Here is a 19,647-nt window from a genome sequence, read left to right on the forward strand (position 1 = left end):
TAGTCATACCTTCCCCATTGTTTAATTCAAGATCATTTTTTTAAACGCTTTAATTCAATTTCACTGCTGTTTGTCGTTCTGTGGATTCAAATTTTAAAATCGATTTTTCGCTCACTTTTGCAGGTGCTACAGCTTTGAATTTTACAGGTAACAGGGTTCAAATAACATTAAAATATTATGTAAATAATTTAATCTACGTCTGCTAAAAACCGAATGAATATCAAAACTTCCCCCGCATAAAATGCATATTCTAAGACTATACTGTGCAGTGTTCATTATTTCTCTTACTCTTCATATGCTTCAATTGGGCTTTTAAATTACTCTTTTAAAAGACTGCACGAAATTTTTGTAGTTTTTAATGCTTTTTAATCCTTGTGTATTTTTCATATTCCTTCCCGTGCGATATCCAAGAGAGACCTCCTGTGTTGAAATATTAATAAAGAGGTCTCTATTTTGCATTCCATGAAAATTTCCGATTGAGGCCTCGAGAGAAATGTTTATTTACAAAGAATTCCTGTTGAGTCTTAGGTCCTTCGTGTTGAGGATGCGAGGATTTTATTTTTAGAGCGCGGATCGCGCAGTCCCTAGGGTGTTCCGTTGTGTTTATTTGCCTATTTCCTCCGCTTCAAGAGTCTCTTTAAAGTTTAAAAGTGTTCTTCTCGAAGTAACAGAGTTCGTGGTTCCTAAGAGCCTAGAATGACGTGGTGACGGAAGGGTATTTCCTTAGACCCTGGAAATCGTTCGCAAAATATCGAAGCAGCTAATTTTTTGCGAAATGAAAACATGTGTATCGCTCTAACTCTTTCACTTCCATGATGTTGGAATCGTTGATTATGATGGCATTTAATGTTGGAGGAGAGTTTTTGGTCTTTATTTCATCTGGAGGGCTTTTAAACCAGTTAAATGGCCGGTAAATATGAAGTTTCCTTTTTTTTTACTTGCCCGTAAGTCGATCAGTAAAAACTCAAGCCTGCTGTATGAACGCGGGGTATTTTTCGTGAGTGTTTTCGTCGACCCGCACTTATATAAGTACTCAATTAACCTTTTATATTTTTTCCTCTTATTTATCGTTATCAAATATTCATTTAAAAAATTAAATTTCTACTGCTGAAAGGCAAAAGAAATTGATAAGAAGTTATAATATAATTAATAAGAAGAAAAATAATGATAGAAAAATTTGAATCTGCTTAGAAGATGAGTTTTAAAGTTTCTCCCCGTTTACTAATAGTACTAGATAATGTTTTAATGGAAGCCAACCTCGTTTCGTGGATTATGCTATTATATTTTCTGTTAAAAAGTGCTGTCTACTAAAATATGCATGAGTCGTTGGATTTTATGTTTTAGCTAATTTACTCCCATGAATGTTCTTGTTTGTCTTCATTAATCTTTTACTCCACGAATGAAAAACCAACCTATATTTTGGGCTTGCCCAAGAGTTACTTCCCCGCCCAGATTTTCCGCCGCGACATCCCTCAGTCTCCATTTCGCCCACCTCGCAATGTCTTTCATGTAGGCGACATGTCCAGATAAGGACTCGAGCCTTGGCCGCGTAGAAAGTTCTGCAAGGCGGGGTAGGTTATCGGAGCTACCCCGAGACAATGGCGTTCCCCCTATTCGGCTAGTGGCTCAGCGCCTCCCATCTTCAAGGAAGCTCGCGCAAGGCGGGTTTCGTGGCCCTCATTCTTGCAGCGGACAAAGGTTTTCCATTAGAATTTTTGCCGCCTCGGAGGAATAGAATTCTTCCCTACAGCTGCGCTGGCCACTCTTGGCATTCCTATCCATTGTGAAACGCTTAACCCTTTTTCTCTCAGTCAAAAGCCCTTAGAAAGAATCTCTGTATCTTTATCGCGGTGCGAATTGAAAGTCTTCCTCGCTTTCATCTCCATAATGGTGATCTTTGTCGGCTATTTATACAAGTCATTCCCCATCCAGGGAATAAATTGATTAGACTGTCAGGTTTCCATATTGTTCGTTGGAAGATTGAATCGATCATTAGGTGTTTTATTTTTTTGGCCAATGTTGTATCTGTGTTATTTTGTTTAGGTGATTCAACCCTCGTTATTTCAGCACCTTGCTTTTTCATGTGCTCAATATTTCTCATCATCCCTAAAAAAGTATGATTACTTCTCGTGACTTTGAGTCAGTTGATAAAAGATCTCATCAAATTCTCGATTCATATTTTTTCTTTGGAGTGGTAAACTCCAGATTCTTTTGCCGGAAGTGATAACGCGTATGTTATTTAATATTAATGCTATAACTTCAGCAGAGAGCGTATGGTATCACTAAATGTGGCGAGTTTGTGTTCAACTTTATTTTTGTGAATAAAATAGTGCCTGAAATGCTAGTCTTTAAAATTTTGTATTTATCGTTAAAATTTTGTATTTCCCAGGAGAGATATTTTCGGAAAAATTACATAGCATTTGAAAATAATGATTAGTAATGAGGCGAGCAACAGCTGTGACCATCTATTACCGATTAGGGTGGATAGTGAAGGACTCAGAGACTTTGTGTCCTGAAGTGAATGCCCTGTTGACCGTATTTGCACGAACTTCTTTATCGAAAAGATTTCAATCGGGCTCCTTGCCAGAAATATTTTTGGGCGCTGGAGGATGTTACAAAGGCGATGAAAGCTCGTTATTGAAATATTCGGTGAAAAACCTCAAAGCCACTGTCGGGAGGCTGAACGTGCCTTGACTATAAACGGGCTACGTCCTTGGACCTTTTTGGCCCCAAGAATGCTAGCTCATTTTAGCTTTGATTAATGAGGTTCATGCTTTTATTAGCCATTCATTCCTTCTCATCAAGTATGCCTAGTTTTAAGTTCGCTTTTTCTTCCGTTAAATATTACTTTAGGTAGATATTCGCACTCTTCTTTTTCTTCATTTTTTTGTCCGTAACTTTCTTTCTTGGAAACTAATTGGAGTGTAGATGAAGAAAGTACATTAAAATTATTTCGCTTGATTCTTCTTCGGTGAAAACTTCATGCCCTCAATTAATGATTCGCCCATATCGTATTAATTCCTCCCCGTCTTTAGGAGATAGGTGTTTTTTCAAGTCGCACTTGGTTTCAGTTCTCAACGTTTTCCATTTCTGCTTAGTAACTTGTACCCTGAAAGAAACGCTGGTTTTAAGAAGAGATCATTGTCGTCCTAATGCTTGTTACCTTTCTCGGTTTTCCTCATAGAAGCTAGAAAAACGTGTGTTGTTCCAAATTAATTTTGCGTGTGTTGTAATACGCATTTCCTCAAGCATGAATGGTGTGTTCGCCAACAAGAGTTCTGTGCTCCTTGTTCTTATGACCATTAATATTACACAGAATTTCCAAGCATTTCCCTTTGGATTACGTACTGTTTATCGTAATTCAACTAATTCTTCATTTTTACTTCCTTTGAGGAATAATATTAATAGACCAAGGTCTTATTTTGTGAAATTTTTCAGTCATAAAGATTGAAGAAAACGCCAATTCTCCGTAATTTTCCGCATTTTAATAAAAAATATGCCGACCCAGGTGCTTGAGAATGGCGGTTACCCATTGAAACCTGTGTCTGTAGTTTTGGTAATAATGTGAAAATTTTATAAAGTTAGTGTTTTCTTCAATGATAAAGACAGAACTTATCCTTAGCAAAAATATGCATGACTGAGAAGTGGTATCGCATGGCGGCGTAAAATTAGTTATTATTGGTTTTGGATAAAGTCGCTGTACGTTGTCTTTACTAGCGGTCAGTGTTTTGTGCGACTAAGCGTAAAAGGCAGTGGCATAGTCAGGGGGGCACAGGAGGCACGTGCCCCCCCCAAACTAATTAATTTTAGCAGAAAATATTAACGTGTAAAACAAATTTATTTTAGTGCGAAAAATCCACAGAGGAAAAATCATTCGCCTTGACCGGGATTCGAACCCGGATCCCTCGATTTCCGGCCGAGGGCTTTAGCCAGTTAAGCTACCGAGGCGTCATTCTCCCCTGAGGAAATTTGTGGACTATACCGGACAAGGTGGTATGGACAGCTGAGCATATCACCGTGGCTAGTCCCGGTATACTTTAATAAGTTCAGAGCGAACACCTCTAGTGTTCAAAGTTCGGGCTTCGCTCTCCGGCTGTGGCGCCATGCGCACGACCTGGACTGCTAGTCGCATCATATGCTCAGCAGTCCATACCACCTTGTCCGGTATAGTCCACAAATTTCCACTGGGGAGAATGACGCCTCGGTAGCTTAACTGGCTAAAGCACTCGGCCGGAAATCGAGGGATCCGGGTTCGAATCCCGGTCAAGGCGAATGATTTTTCCTCTATGGATTTTTCGCACTATATGTGCATTGCGGGTGACTCCGTAAAAAGTTATCACTGTGGCTAGTCCCGGTATACTTTAATAAATTTATTCTACTCCACCAATAGGATTTAGCAAAACAGCTTCCCGACGATCCATCCATTGTGTAATTTTAAGTGCCATAATAGCATAAAATATGATTTCGAGGAATAAAAATGTTCACATTTTCCAGAGGGTTTCCACCTCTTTAATCCCCTGGGTCGTGCCCGCCACAAAGCAATCGTCCTGGCTACGCCCCTGGTGAAAGTACATTTTATTTATTGCATTTCAGAGCTACATATTTAATTTCCTGAGTGGTGTATGGTATCACCTGGGATAGATACATGTGGTCCATGCTCTCTTTGAACGCTCGAGTGATCGATGCTATGAAATGTGTTGCGGGGAATCAAACTTAGTCGTTAAATTCGTTCTCGCCCGAAAATAGTCGCTGATGCCCTTTAAACTGCCGGATATTTACGCTTCTCCATATTGTTCCCGCATAAGGCTTCCGTCACCAAAATAATGGGATACTTTCATATCGTACGGTCGAGCGTCGTTTGTTCTTGGGAAAAGGCTTTTGGCAGAGGTTTGAGGAAAACTACAGTTATCTTCGAAAAAGCAATGTCAAAAGTAAATATTGATGGAAAGTAGTTACATTTAATTTCCCATTTTTCTACACATTTTTTAGTAAAAAAAATTGTTATCATAGAGATGTGCACTTCATGGCAATCATCAGGCGTTTTTTTTCAAATTGGTTATTTTTATTGAATCAGGATTCATTTTCCATTGGCTTGTTCAGCGTGAACTGCGCTCTATACCTACCTCAGCCAACTTACAGATTTAAACGAGTGAAAATAGCCAACACCTACTTTTTTCTGCACATTGTTTCGCGGGCTGTAGGTTACCGACCCCTGACTTCAATAATCGACAATAGGTCCCGTGGATGGAAATTTTTCATTGCTGATTATTGTCACAAGTGTTCGTAGCGAGATTTCTATATTCTATCAACTAATGCCAGTCAATAGATCTATCTTTTGATCGAATAATTTTCCCGCACAAGCGACGGTGCTGATTATGATTACTGTCACGGCACATAGCTGCAGGTTATTATCTTTCCTAGGCGGGTGAATTATTATTAATTTTCACATTGTCTTTCTTGCTTAGTGCCTAGCTCCTTGAGTTTCTCGACTACAGTCCTAATATTCATAATAATAACAGTCGAAACGCTTTAATTCGGGTCGTTTTCTTTTGTGTGCGTGGTTGCCATTTTCCTCGACTGCGGTAGTTGTTGTTCGCGTTTACCCTGGCTACTTGTTCGGTTTACCGCACGACGTTACGCGGCTGTTAGTAGTCAACTTTTTGTGAGGGAATTAGGTAGCTTTTGATTGGCTGGTAATTATATCTGATCCTGGAGGTCGAAATGAGCTACAGGAATTTATCGTTCCTTGATTTATATAAACGATATTATTGTTTTTTTTTTCAATTTAATGGCATAAATTACCTGCGATTTGCTGGACTGTTCCCAAAAGTTGAGATAAATTTAAATCCGGGCTTTATTTTAGTGAAGCGTTGGATAATGAGTAATTTATCAAACATAGTTTAATGTCCTACAACTATTTCTTGTGTTAATAGTCCAGTTGTTGCTCTGTTAGTCTAATTTTCGTAATCTGGGACCATATGGCTTTATAATTTCATTGGGTTTTTCTTACCTCGTTGTGTGCGTCAGTGCATGCGCATACGATCATTATTAAGTATCGTATCCCATAATGCAGGTCACGAAAGGATGGTAATGTAACCGAAATATAGCAAAAAAAGTTACGAGAGACCATTTTGTCATAGCTTTGCATTTCTCTCTCTTTTTCTTTGGAATATCTTCAACTTGTTTAATTCTCGTATAATGGGAATGCATAATTTTTTTAAATCAAACTACGCATAGGAAAAAGGCTATTTCGTCGTACGATCACATTTTTGGACAAAGTTAACGGTAATTTTAATCACACAGCGTGATGTTACCAGTGCTTTTTTTAGTATGACCTTTGGAAGCATCTGCGATTGGTGTAATTTTGACTATCATGAATGAATTATTTGTCGTTTCGGGTGATGCGTGTAGCCGGAAGGGTTCTGTGAATCCAAGCGAATGGGAGCAGTGAGAAGAGTAAGCCACTACCGCAGACGGAAGAAAGCCACACCTCTTCTGCTCTGTGTCAAGCTTTGGGACGCCGTGAAAGGGGAGCATTATATCCGTCAATGCTGTGCAGCGCTGTCATTGCAGCGAGTGAATTCTTTTCTGATCCAGTCATCGTGTGATAGAACCCGCGAGGGACCCGCCTTGATCCCCGTCATCGGGTCTCACTCACCAGATGGGCCACTTAGGCGGAAGTTTAGGATTTGTCTGTTGAGCAATTTAAGGCGATTGATTGAGAAAGAGGTAATTTTTTTAGCGGCAGATATTATATCTACCTTTGGGATTCAAACTGAAGGAAGGAGCTAATTACACGTAAGAAAGTATTAAAAATTTGGTAATCATATTCAAGGCACTACATTAGTAGGATACGCTATGAAAACTGCCGTTTATCAAGTTGTTGAAAAGAGCGCTTTTTATCACTCTTTTCGAACCCAATTGAAGGAGTTTTTTTTGTCGTTTTTTCGAGGTGTCCATCTCGAGATTGAATCCACCTATCGCTATCTACCCACCCCAGTTGACCGAATTCCTTTGGTTTTGGTTTTCTTATGATCTCCTGATGATACTAATGCACCAAGTAAGTCTCTACGTCGTCAGACTCGCCAGGAGTCGAGCATATTCATTAGGTGCTATTCACGATTCATCGTGGGTTTTGGGGATGCAACTCGGATGCTTTTTATGAAGGGGTTCGGCAGGGTTGTGAATGTCTGTCGGGGCATCATCTTATTTCCGAATCAGCCGGAAGGGCTTCGTGGAATGGTTCCCAGGATATGGAGTAATGCAATCTATCACGACGATTATCGATCGTGCGCTTACTGTTACTTAAGTTCCGGATGTAGTTGAAGACTCGGCGTAATGGAGTTGCTGATACCTCTGCTTGAGGATTTCGCGGCGCTGGATTGCAGTTCTCTCCGTGGTTTTCGGGTTAGCTGCGTCGCAGTTATTTCTATCTTGATGAGATCTTCTCTGTATATAGGAAAATTTTAATCTTGATCTTAAGATAATCTTGAAAATAACTTCGACGCAGCTAACCTGAAAACCTTGCTGAGGCTTGTTTCGAATGTTGTGGTTTTGGTCCATCCCTATTCACTCCGATTTGCGTCGTTTACATGGAGGCTAGTCAAGTGTCAGCTTTTCACGGTGATAACTTGAAATTTTCTGTAATTAGCGAACAATAAATTGTCAGTGAAGTTTTTCTTATATATAGTGAGTGTTTCTTTTTTGTGTCTCTGTGTTTATTGATCTTGACTTTTTGTGCCATGTTTTTGTTTTTTTTTATATATATGAAGTTGTAACTTGTAATGTAATATAAATGCTATCATGTATCTTTTGGTGTCTTCGAGACATAAACAAACTCCATTTCTTCCCTTGTCAGCTATATAAATATTTTATTGCCGTCCTTATAGCTCTAATCAATGTTGATCTATATATAGGCATATCGCTTGCAAACGATAAATACGCGGCTGATATATTGCGGAGTGCATGGATGATTGTAATGCCAACGATGAAATCGACCCTGTAGCCGCTCAATCGAGTGTGGGTGGACGTGAATTTCCCAGTCATTCATCGCAAGGAGTGAATGAAGTGTAGCGTGACCTGGCATCCGCTTAGCGGCGTGATGTGGCTGCCGACGCATTGAGAGATGTTGCATGACAAAACCTGATTGGGGTCGGAGCGGTGAGATGGAAGGAGAATTGACGCTCCTCAGTGGCCTGAAATCTAAAATAAGCCGGGAAAAACTTCGAAGGTTTTTTTAGTCGGGTTGTAGTTATTTCACATTTCAGTTCCCATCTACATCTACATAATACCCCGCAAGCGGCCTAAAAGGCGTGTGGCAGGGGGTATTAGGACCAGCCGTTAACTCATAAAAAATGAAGTGCTCTAACGAAGTTGGGATTAGCATTTATTAAAGTCCTTTATGGTTAGGGGGAAAAACGAATTCCCATAACTATCCGTTTGGCAAAACATCTCTCGTAATTTTTCGCTTCTATCGGATCTGGAAATATAGAGTGGCTCTAGTATTATTTTCTCTGTGTCGCTTTTAAAGATATCCATTCTCAATTGTTCAAGCAATCTAAGCCTAGCGCGCAGCCTCCGAGTCTCGAGCGGCTCCGAGCCTAATTCGCTTAACATCTGAGTTACGCTGTCTGTACGCCCGTAGTGGTTTTTGACGAACCTCGAAGCCTTCCTTTGTATATTGTTCAGTTCGCGGATCAAGTCTTTCTGCACCGGATCCCATACGCTCGCTGCATATTCAAGGTGCACGGCATGCTGCCTTCACCCTTTTGCACGGCATGCTGCAATTATGTTTTCCTGATCTAGCTATTAAAAATATAAATGGGGTTAAATTTAAATGTTGTTTAGCGTCTTGGAGCGTAGGTCTTTAAGAATCAAACGCAACATTTTGCCCAACGTTAGGGTATATTTTTATACTTTCTTCAGGGCTTTTTTTTGCAATGAATGTGATTTTTATATAAATTATTATAAGCATCAAATTCATTATCCTGAAGAAGGTGTAAAAAGATATCGTAGCATTGGTCAAAAATTTTGCTGTTAATTCTTTAAAGATCAAAAATCCAAGACGCCAACGAGCGTTTAAGATAAAGCGTGCAGGTAACGATTTGTTGCTGTTGGTTTTCGGTCCACTGTATGCCCCAATGTCTCACCATCACCCAGCCCAAATAAATGGAGCGGTCAACACCTTGATTCACCGCTCCTACACGATAAGTGACCAGAACAACTTTGCCGAGGAGAGGCGGAAGTTACAGGCCATTGTACGGGGAAATGGATTCGACGACTGAGTTATCTCTCGCACATTTAATAAAGTCATCAAAAACAACACCGCAGAAGCCGTGAACTCATCCACAAATGACCTCAGCGACAAGAAGAAAGCCTTCCTGTCATACATTAAGGGGACAACTGACGTAATAGGAAATATCCTTCGAAAATTCCAGATAAGGACAATCTTCTCGCCTCATATACAGATAAAACATATCCTAAAACCGTCTAGGATAGAACTCCACTACAAGTGGAAGGGGTCTACCAAATTCCTTGCCAGACCTGCGGGAAGGACTACATCGGCGAAACAGGCAGAACAGTCAAAACACTCCTAGAGGAGCACGAGAGAGCGATTCGACTGGGGCAATCAACTAAGTCCGCCGTAACCGAACACGCAGCGTTTGGCCACACAATCGATCTCAAGGAAGCCAAAATCCTTGCCAAAGTAAAAGGTTTTAAACGGAGACTCGTCAGAGAAGCCATTGAAATATCCAAAGAAGAAAAGAACGATTTCAACATGGACACCGGCATTAAAATTAGCCGTACTTTGCAACCCGTAGTGAGAAAAAACAATCAGCAACCCACTCCTCTAACCTCCAGCTCCCCTCTCCCCACCACCTGACATAGATACCCATATAAAAAGAATTTAAATTCCCAACTCTTCAGAATCCCTTGAAAAAGCGACCAGCATCGGTCGGGAAACGTTGGGGCCACCCAAGAATTGACGCGGCGACATAGCCCAAAAGTTTTTATTCATAATGACGAGCACCCGCGAAATTTTTAACGAAGAATAACTATACACAAGTTTTCACTCAAATTTGTCTTCAATAGGCCATCGGTTTCACCGAATTGTTGAAGTGTACAGTGAAAGCTGTTCTACTCTTGAATAACATCGGTCGTTTATTCAAGTAAAATTTTCGCGAAAGTTTTTCAAAAGTTTATTTTATAATATGTTCGCGAAGAACGGCCATTTTCGATTTTGTCTGCGAATTACCTAAATTGATGTCTTGTTGTACTTCAATAGGTTAACCAAAGGTAAAATCTATCAACCGATTTCCGCCCAGAAAACATTCTGTTAGAAATTGTGAAGATCTGTGGGTGCGTTACTCCTATGGTTATCTTTAATTGGCCAGTGTATATATAAATATTCGGGGCATGTATTTTTTTAGGATTAAGGAAAGTTTAAATAATCTATAAAATGTCAGTTTACTTTTATGTTACTTGAGTATAATTTACAGAAAGTTGGCGTCCATATTGAATTTAATTCTTGCATCCGTCTCTTTCCATCAGTGGGCTTATTTTGACCGGCTCCAATTATAAACTAATAAGAGGATTAAGTTTTTGCAAGCCTCCACAACGTATTGGTGACGATTCGACAGCAAAAAGAAGTGTGGGTTTTCTTCAAGAGTCGCGTATTCTCAAAATGGGAGTAGGTAGACATATGGCTACGTTGGGCGGAAATGTTTTACGCTATTTTTTTATTCAGCCCTATCTCTCTCATTCGATGGTTTTACAAATACATATACTGTAGGTTACAATAGATGCACATGGTAATGTCGGATCTTCTTTTCTGTCATTTTTTGTGTTTATATTTTTTTATACAAGTAGCTGTTGCCCCCTGGAAATAATCCCGTATACAATCACAAGAGTCAAGATATTTGTGTGCAGAAATCAACTGTCTCATAGGGGGTATTTAAGCATTGCAGTTATTAATTTACTGCGTTGGATATTAAGAATTACAGACTGTCCTAATAAGGTGGTTGTGGTGCGCATTGTCTTCGCCTCGACCTCATCTGAACTCCTTACTTATCGGCGGTTAAAATGAATTTTTCTCTCTGCAGTGTAACTTATCTGTTCAATTTAATTTCTCAATGTGTTGGGCTACCCTGTCTGTAATTCTTATGGAAGAAAAAATGAGATGATTGGGTTGTTTGGAAACTTATTCTGAATTTGTATTCTATTCGTCATTAGAGAAAAACGCAGAAGAAGTTTCGAGTTTCATTTTTAACTTTTTCATTACATTAAATACACTCCACCTTTCCATTTTCTGCTAGATAACGTATAAATTAATGTCTTAATGTAGGTGACGTAGAATTCCGTTCCCCTTCAACAAATTTTCTGCGAGGAATTAAAGCATGATTTTTTTCTCACGTTTATTGTAGTTAAAAACGGCACACCTAGAATTATGGACCTTGTTATATTTTATGGTTAATATTATATCCGTTTCCAATCAGTAGGGTCGTAGTGGTACTTTTTTGAGTTCGCGCGTGCCTTTTTGCTAGAATGGACGCTGTTCTCACTGCCGTCTTTTCCGGTTGGGTGAAGGCATCTGCCACCTGCAGTAGTGTGAAGCAATAATGGTAATTAGTGCCAATTAGGCCGTCTCGGCCGTGAAGTGGGATGAAAAAAAGCAGCGTCCGTCGTTGGCATGAATCTCCTGGCTGTCCTTACCCTCTTCAGGAGTCATAACTGTATGTCATTGTTAGAGATTTTGGGATTTCCATGCTTTTTTATATTCCTAAATATACCCTCCGGAAATCAATCTCTTAAAAAGGTAAACGCGATTGAATATTAATTTCTACATCAACTCGAATGACTTTTTAATTGATCTGGCGGTTTTGTCCTTACATTTGAGAGGATGAAAGTGGTTCCTGTATCAATGGCGTAGCCAGGATGTGACTTACAATTAGTGGAAAGATTTTAAAGGGACCCTATTTCATAATATTCCCTTAATTTTACAATGAGAAATTACTCATTACTCATGTCATTTCCGGCCTCGGTGGCGCCGGGGTAAAGTCCACGACTGCTAACCTGGAGGTCGCGGGTTCGAATCCCGCCTGGGTGGTTTGACCACCATCCCGGGCATGGATGTATGTGTTTGTCAAACAAGTTAATTGTAAGAGAGGACTATCTAGTCCTAAATTCGCTTGTGAAATAAAGACGATATTATTATTATTGTTAAATAAAGGGAATACATATCTTCAGAAGAATGCGGATGTCATTGATGCTATTTAAAATAAAATCATATATATGTGACATAAAAATAGCAATGCTATACAAATAGTAATGCCATCATTTTTTTATTACTTAAGGTATAAATAGATGTTTTTCTTAGTAGTCCCTTAGCCAAATAATACTTCGTGTTGAAAACCATTTTAGTTCTGAGAAATGGAAGGGATGTTTCATCTAAAAGCACAATTAAAAATTATGCCATCTTTTTTTATTGTTTTAGGTGAAAATAAACGTTTCCATCAGTAGTTCCTTAGCCTAATAATACCTCGAGTTGAAAACCGTTTCAGCTCTAAAGATGTAAAGGGGATGTTACTTCGAAAAGCCCTCCCGAAGCCAAAATGGGTTTCCAGTCACGACCTTATGGAATTGAAGTTAAGAAATATCTAGCCTCGTATAAGAAATTATCGTGAAATAATTATAAGAAAGGTTCAAAGTTAATAATATCCAGTTTTCATGCATTACAGTTTTGGAAATGAGATCCCCTCAATTATGGTGATCATTGTTGAAGGATTTTTTCTAAAACTTTCCAAGTGGTAGTTTTCTTGCAATTCTGGATTCACGCTTCTCGAGTTTTTTTTTAAGTGATGTAATCCTATCCTCCAACGGAGCTCCATCAATATAATAGGGTTCTATAATTTGGCTAATGTTCATCAACTGACTAGTCAAGGCTCTATCTTCAGCGAGGGCGATGACCGTGTGGGATTAACGTCGGAGAATATGGGAAATGTAACCCTTTAGCCGAAAAAACCGCTGTTCCACGCACTTATTATTTAATCAATGTTTATTAAGACTTGACAATTTTAAGCTATTTTTTTCTTCCTGAGGAAGAAACTGTATCAAATGTTCATATTTCACTAAATTAAGGGAGGGAATATCGTTGGAAGCATGCGGAGTTCATTGTAGGTGAGTGTGCTGTTTATGATAAAATCGTATAAATTTTCATTTTTACGTAAAATGAGAAAAATTTTCTTACGCCCTCTCGTATTATTTTGACGGTGCTCTTTAAATAAAACCTAATCTCTTTGCCGTAAAATAAAAAAGTTCGTTCGTAAATAAGTTACAATTTATCATATTTTTTAGTATTGCTCTCAGGAGATAATATTGTTTCCCCTGTTCTTCACGTGATGGCATAGAGATGCTGTCGCTGAAAGTTAGTGATGCAGTGCTGTAATGGGTATTTATAGTTTTGAGCCTGATCGCCAATATTTCGTCATTTCATTTCACTATGATATGCACTCCGTTGGTTTATCTACTAGCCTTTTCCTGTGATTCAATCCCGTTCCTAAAGCTTTTTGCTGTTTTAATTATATTCGTAGTGGTAATAAATACTTTGACCTTCCCCCCCTTTGCGATGAAGTACTCTCTCCCCGCAGAAATCATCAGCTAAGCGAATGCATCTCATACGGAGACTTATTTCGTGAGATTTACGTCACAAGTTGAATACGTGATTACACCTTTAAGGATTCATTTACCATGTGAGATCACCCCGTAGAATTTCCATTCTAAATTTTGGGACGGCGAATGTGCCACTTGGCCTTCAAATGCCATTTATAATGGCTAGCGATAATTTCGTGAATAGGATTTTGATCGATGCCGGTGGGAATGGAAATTGGCCACGCGCAGGCTTCGTTATTAAGTATGTATGATTGACTTTCTCGCTATTTCTCTTCTGTTGCGTGTCTAAATATATTCTGACCTCTGTAGGAAGACATCTGTTTCCTAAAATTTCCCATGGCACGCTTGGAATTTCACCATTCAGCGCTTACAATTTTCAAATTTACCCACAATAGTTAACGTTGCTATTTTCTATTAGACTGACTTAGGTATTTGAATACGATGCCTAATATCTAATCAATATCAATCTACGCCTAGCATTTATAAAGGTGTATTTAAAATTTACCCACAGAGTTTACGTTGCTTTTTTTCTCTTTTACTGACTTAGATGGTTGAATTACGATGCCTAATAGTTAATCAATATCAAATTACGCCTAACCTTTACAAAGGTGTTCGTGAATTATGTATTTCTTTGTTGTGAATATTGTGGTGCTTAATGAGCCGATTATCATAAAGAAATTCTTATGCTCTCTTGTGAGAGTATTTAGAAACTCTTGTGCACTCTCGGCTGAAGATATTATCAATTAGCGTTCCTCAGAAGTCATGTGGGTGAAAATATGATTACTTGCTTTACATCATTATCACTCCAACCTCGGTGGTCAGTAAATCCTTTATTCTGGTGTCATTGTCCCGGCTGTGTGTCCACATCGTGTATATGACCTCGTCTAAATTTTAAATCAAATGAAAGAAAGTAAATGATGGTCGGATACATTCAACAGTCTCATTAGAAAAATGCTCACCTGTATTTAAACAGAAGAAAAATAGAAAAGAACAAATTTGCATATTAATATAATAAGTTGAAGCTGAGCCGAGCTCAGTATAGCGCAATTTGGTTATTACGGCCTCGGCCGTAACGTCAACACGGATATAATGTCATTCGTTTCTTAGTCCCGCCAAACTCATTGTGTAAGCATTGGTAAAATCTCGGATTTGGCTTAAATAGATTCCAAAACCTCGTATATAACGTCAACAAAGTCTGGCTCCAAGCAACAAAGGACTCTCCATAAAAAAAGAATGTTTGCTTTCAGTGTATGGACGAAAATTCCCAGTTAAATGCTTTTGGTGCATCTGAAGTCTTAGCAGGCATTTGAAAATAATGAGTGTGTTATTTACACTTTTCGTGTAAAACTGTTAACGTTATCCTAATGTTTTTATTATCTCTGTACTTTTGTATCGTATTGTTAATGCACAATTACTTAGTCAGAATTTGAAACTCTTCTTTAAAAAGGCTGTATGTTCGCACTTGACTGTGTGACTGTATGTTCGCACTTGTGGAACTAGCGATCTCCTGCTCTAATGGAATGCTAATATTTCATTGTGGAGACCTAATCCGAACAATGCGAGGTAAAAATAATTTTTTCACGTTTTTAAGAGTCGAGTGTTTTTGCATTGTTTTATTTCGTGTCGATGGCCCATATGTGACGGAAGCTTTCTAGTTTTGTTGCCGGTGCTGAACTCGTGGTCATGGTCACTTTCATGGCCGTGGGCGTTCGGAAAAGCCACGCCACGCACTGGTCAGCGAGACGCTGGGGATGACGTATCACCTACTTTATCCATGTCCATGATGTCAGCGCTTAGTTATCATTTTAATTGTTCTCTCGGATTTGATAAAGAATTGCATATGATGCCGCTTAATTTCAAAATGGTGGTCCGAACAGTCGCTTTCGTTTGTCTGTCGGGTGTTCTCAGAATATTGTACTGACAGTGAGTGAGCGTTATATGTGATATGTTGTAATTGAGGACGATAAAACTAATTTACGAGAGTATTCTAGTCTCTATTTCCATTTGGAATTCTAACATTGGAGAATTTAATGGGCAATAAAATTATCCCCTCTCCTTCTTCTGCTTCTTGGTGTTTGTATATTTGAACGTCCAATTTTGGTTTCGGATTATAATTTATTTATCGATGGTATGAGGTGAATGTGTCTAGTGTAGTTTTATTTCAATGACTATAAATCATTTCATCGTCTGAGGATGCACTCGTATTCAAATTAGGAAATTGATCAACTGTTATCATTGACATATCAGGGCTTAGTTCACCATGATCATTTCTATTTATGTATCAACAAATATGCTATCGGAGTGTTGAAGTGTTTGGTTTGATGCAGCTCTCCACTCAACTTTCTTGATGGATAATTGTTTGACATTTACGTATTTTTCCGCTTTGATATCCTTCATCTCTTGATCAGTGTAATTGATGCGATATCTTCCTTTATTACAATATTTCTTCTCTTTTTAAAATGTTACCCCTTATATTTCCCTTCCTGATATTTCTTAGTAGAGTACTGAGCAAGCTACAAAATTTTCCGAGTTTCTGAGGAAGAACTCCTATCTCTGAGCGAGCAGAGTCGACGCTGAGTTCAGCCAATCGCGGCCATTTCTCCTCATCGTCTGCTAACGCTGCACGTGTAGTGACTCATCTTACAAAGCTATGTGCGGTCTGCAAACGAACTTTGTGCTGCGAGAGTGGAAAAGAGGCATTTAGAATCATTCATTCATTCCAATGTTGTGTCACTTGCACTACAAGGAATTTTTATGACAAATACAATATTTTTCTCGTCTGCTTATTGAGATGCATAGCGTTTTTTTTTTAGATTCAAGGTTTTTTTCTGCGGAAGGTAATGGTGAATGTACTGGAACTTTTTCGCTTTGAAAATTAGAGTTAAGGCCTGGTTACACGATACATTAACACGTACGGGTTGATGTCTAAGTGTATGAACGCGTGAATGAACACGAAAATGTACCGTGTAACCACCCAACTTGTGCGAATGCATGAACGGAAAATAGAACCTGTTCTAATGTGGTTCATGCATTCGTACATGTTCCGCGTAACTTGTACGTGTTAATGTACCGTGTAACCAGGCCTTTAGAGTTTGTTTCCTAATATCATTTTGTAAAGGTTAGATGAGCGAGAAGTATGTGACCCGGCGCTATAATAAGGATTTTATGAGCGGTTTTTGAGAGAGTCGTCTTAGTTTCTGTTCTTCAGCACGCTGAGGGTATAGAAACCTATTGTAATTTAATTCAAGAATTAAAATAAGTGGTAAATCGGTAGCATTGCACTGTGTAACAAAATATAAATATTTGTGTTTGATTCGGTGACTATTTAGATAAATGTAAACAATAGTGGAAACCTCTATCATGGAATTCAATTGAACTTCACTAAATAACTACGGTTTCCGTCGCAGAATTTATTCCGTTCCCAATATGGGTGCGTAGCGAAACCGGTTTCAGTCTCTGTATCGCGTCATTTCTCGAAGTATTCTGCCGCTAATAAACCATTGGCACAATTCTAAAGCACAATACTCCTACGCACAGTGAATCACTTCCGCGTCCAATCATAGTCTCTAATGAACGGCAGCAGTGATATTCTTCATGGAATACCGGCATGTTGTTAACCCGTGATGAATTAAAAGTTCACACCCTTTCCTTCAATTTTCCTTGTTCTCGGATTCGTGTAATGTTAGAACGAATCGAGAGAGCTGCCATTTTGAAAAAGTAGACATATAGCAAAGCCATCATCTATCACGCCGTGTGAATAGGAACAAGTCAATATCATTGGTACTTTCACTATCTGGTCCAGCCATTAATATATAACATTTGGTGTTTTAGTTGGTCTGTTGTGGACAAAATGAAGCTTGGTTTTAATGAATATTTTATCAGATCTAATTTAGTTTAAGTTTAAAGGTGTTTCCGCCATCTAAAAGCAACAGGTGTACAATAAATGTCGCCTTGGAGATTTAATTTTTCTTACGCAATCGGGCGATCAATCAGGCATTAATTATAGTTTAGTTAAAGTTTAAAGGTGTTTCCAACTACTAAAAGCAACAGGTGTACAATCAGTGACGCTTTGGAGTTGTAATTTATCTCACGAAATCGGGCGATCAACCAGATAGTTAATCAGCTTGATGCTATTTTTGCGCCTCACCACCCACTTATGCATCCAATTTTTCCCTTGGATGAAATCACTGATTCAATATTTCACTCGATTCATATTCCCAAAAATCACTGCACTGCTTTCCATCACCGCACTACTAGGGAAAGGTAGAATTCACATTTTTAAGATCGTTTTCACCCCATGAACATCCTCACAACAATCTCAGTTGGACAATTGTGTAGACATAAATATATATTAACATTTTCATCCATCGTCACATACCAACGTAGTCGGTGGGCGCGTGGTTTGCCCTACTTGCCTTCATTCGCTTTCACCGGACGGACTTCGAGACCCGCGGCCTGGGTTTCCTCCTCTCCTCTGTTTTTTTTTATTTCTCCGGATGCCACAACCTCCCCCTTCACACTATCCTTTGGCACGAGGATCCTGGATGCAACCCGGTATCGATCGAATATCCGTATGGCAGCCTTCGTGTCTCCGTGTCCTCCGGTCCTGGATTCCGGCTGGAGGCTGACCACCGGCTAGCAGCACTCGGCATCACGCACTGCCTCCGTCTGTGCCGCCGAGGAGCGACGTCCAATTTACGAGCGAGGCGGTTCAAGAGAACGGCTCTCTGGGTTGGGAGGGAAGAGTCGTGCTGGTGATCGTATTGGTGGATTCGCTGCTTTTGCTTTTCCTTCGCAGTCCACGCCTTCCCTTGAATCGTCTCGCACGTCGCGGGAAGTAGTACCTATTTGTAGTGATCTATTGGGTGCTCTAGTTCGTATTAGTTTAGTAGTCCTCTAGCTGGTGAATTCTGATGCACTTGTTTTGTCGTCGATTTGTTTAAGTGTAAAATCAGGAGAACCAAGGGTGATGGAGTGGAATTTTTCCATTGTTAAATAATCGCTTGCAATTTTCCAATAATTGCGGGAAATTGCAATTTCCGATAGTTGATCGGTATTTGAAAAAATTAAATACCATTTCCATTTGCCAAAATTTCGTTTTTTTATGTTTATTTCATTGCGATTAGTATAAGAGTACCTTTTTAATCGGATTGGTTGTTCTTTTTTACCTATGCGTCGTCGTATAGGGAGGAATATATAATATAATAGGGATATGCATTCGAATATTCAAGCAGTGGAATATTATGAATTAGAAGTGACATTTATTTGTGGAAAGATGGTGTGGGCCACATGGCTGTGCGTGATTGTGACAGTGTTAATACTCTAAAGAAGGAATATTTGTGGCGTGAAAAAGAAAATAGTGGAAGCAGCACTTGCTATTAATGTCCTATTCGGTGATCTATTTTGTATTAGTTTAATAGTTCTCTTATTGGTGGATTCTGATTTGACGGATTGGTATACTTATTGTGTCGCTGATTAGTATAAGAGTTCCTTTTTCATTGGATTGTTTTTTTTTTACCTACGCGTCGTCGGATAAGGAGGAACGTAAAATATAATAGTTATATGCATTTGGACATTTAAGCAGAGGAATATTTTTATTAATTAGGAGTGGAATTTGTGGAAAAATGGGGTAGGCCAAGTGGTTTTACGTGATTGTGACAGTGTAAATACTCATCAGAAGGAATATTTGTGGCCTGAAGAAGAAAATAGTGCTTTGGAAGCACTATTTTCGGTATCGAGAGGAATCGGAGGGTGCTCTTGGTTGGTTGGGAGGAATATTCAATTATATTCAATGTCCCTATTATATTATATATTCCTCCCTATACGACGACGCATAAGTAAAAAAGAACAACCAATCCGATTAAAAAGGTACTCTTATACTAATCGCAATGAAATAAACATAAAAAAGGTAATGAACTTGTGCAGATACAGGGAATTATAGAAGATATTATTTAAATAGCTCATTTCTTGGTCTAATAT

At 39.0% G+C, this 19,647-nt stretch overlaps 2 protein-coding genes across 3 annotated transcripts in view; one reads left to right on the forward strand and one right to left on the reverse strand.

The window, feature by feature from the left end:
* Positions 1-18,346, reverse strand: part of LOC124162924 (transient receptor potential cation channel protein painless-like) — a 34,658-nt gene extending 16,312 nt beyond the window's left edge. The window contains exon 1 of the mRNA XM_046539664.1: positions 18,084-18,346. The gene's annotated coding sequence lies outside the window, so the exon portion shown is untranslated. The remainder of the gene's footprint in view (positions 1-18,083) is intronic.
* Positions 1-19,647, forward strand: part of LOC124162925 (gamma-tubulin complex component 2-like) — an 87,687-nt gene that overhangs the window by 34,875 nt on the left and 33,165 nt on the right. The gene's annotated exons all lie outside the window — the stretch shown is intronic.

This window comes from Ischnura elegans, chromosome 7 (genome assembly GCF_921293095.1).
Source record: "Ischnura elegans chromosome 7, ioIscEleg1.1, whole genome shotgun sequence".
Classification (NCBI taxonomy): domain Eukaryota; kingdom Metazoa; phylum Arthropoda; class Insecta; order Odonata; family Coenagrionidae; genus Ischnura; species Ischnura elegans.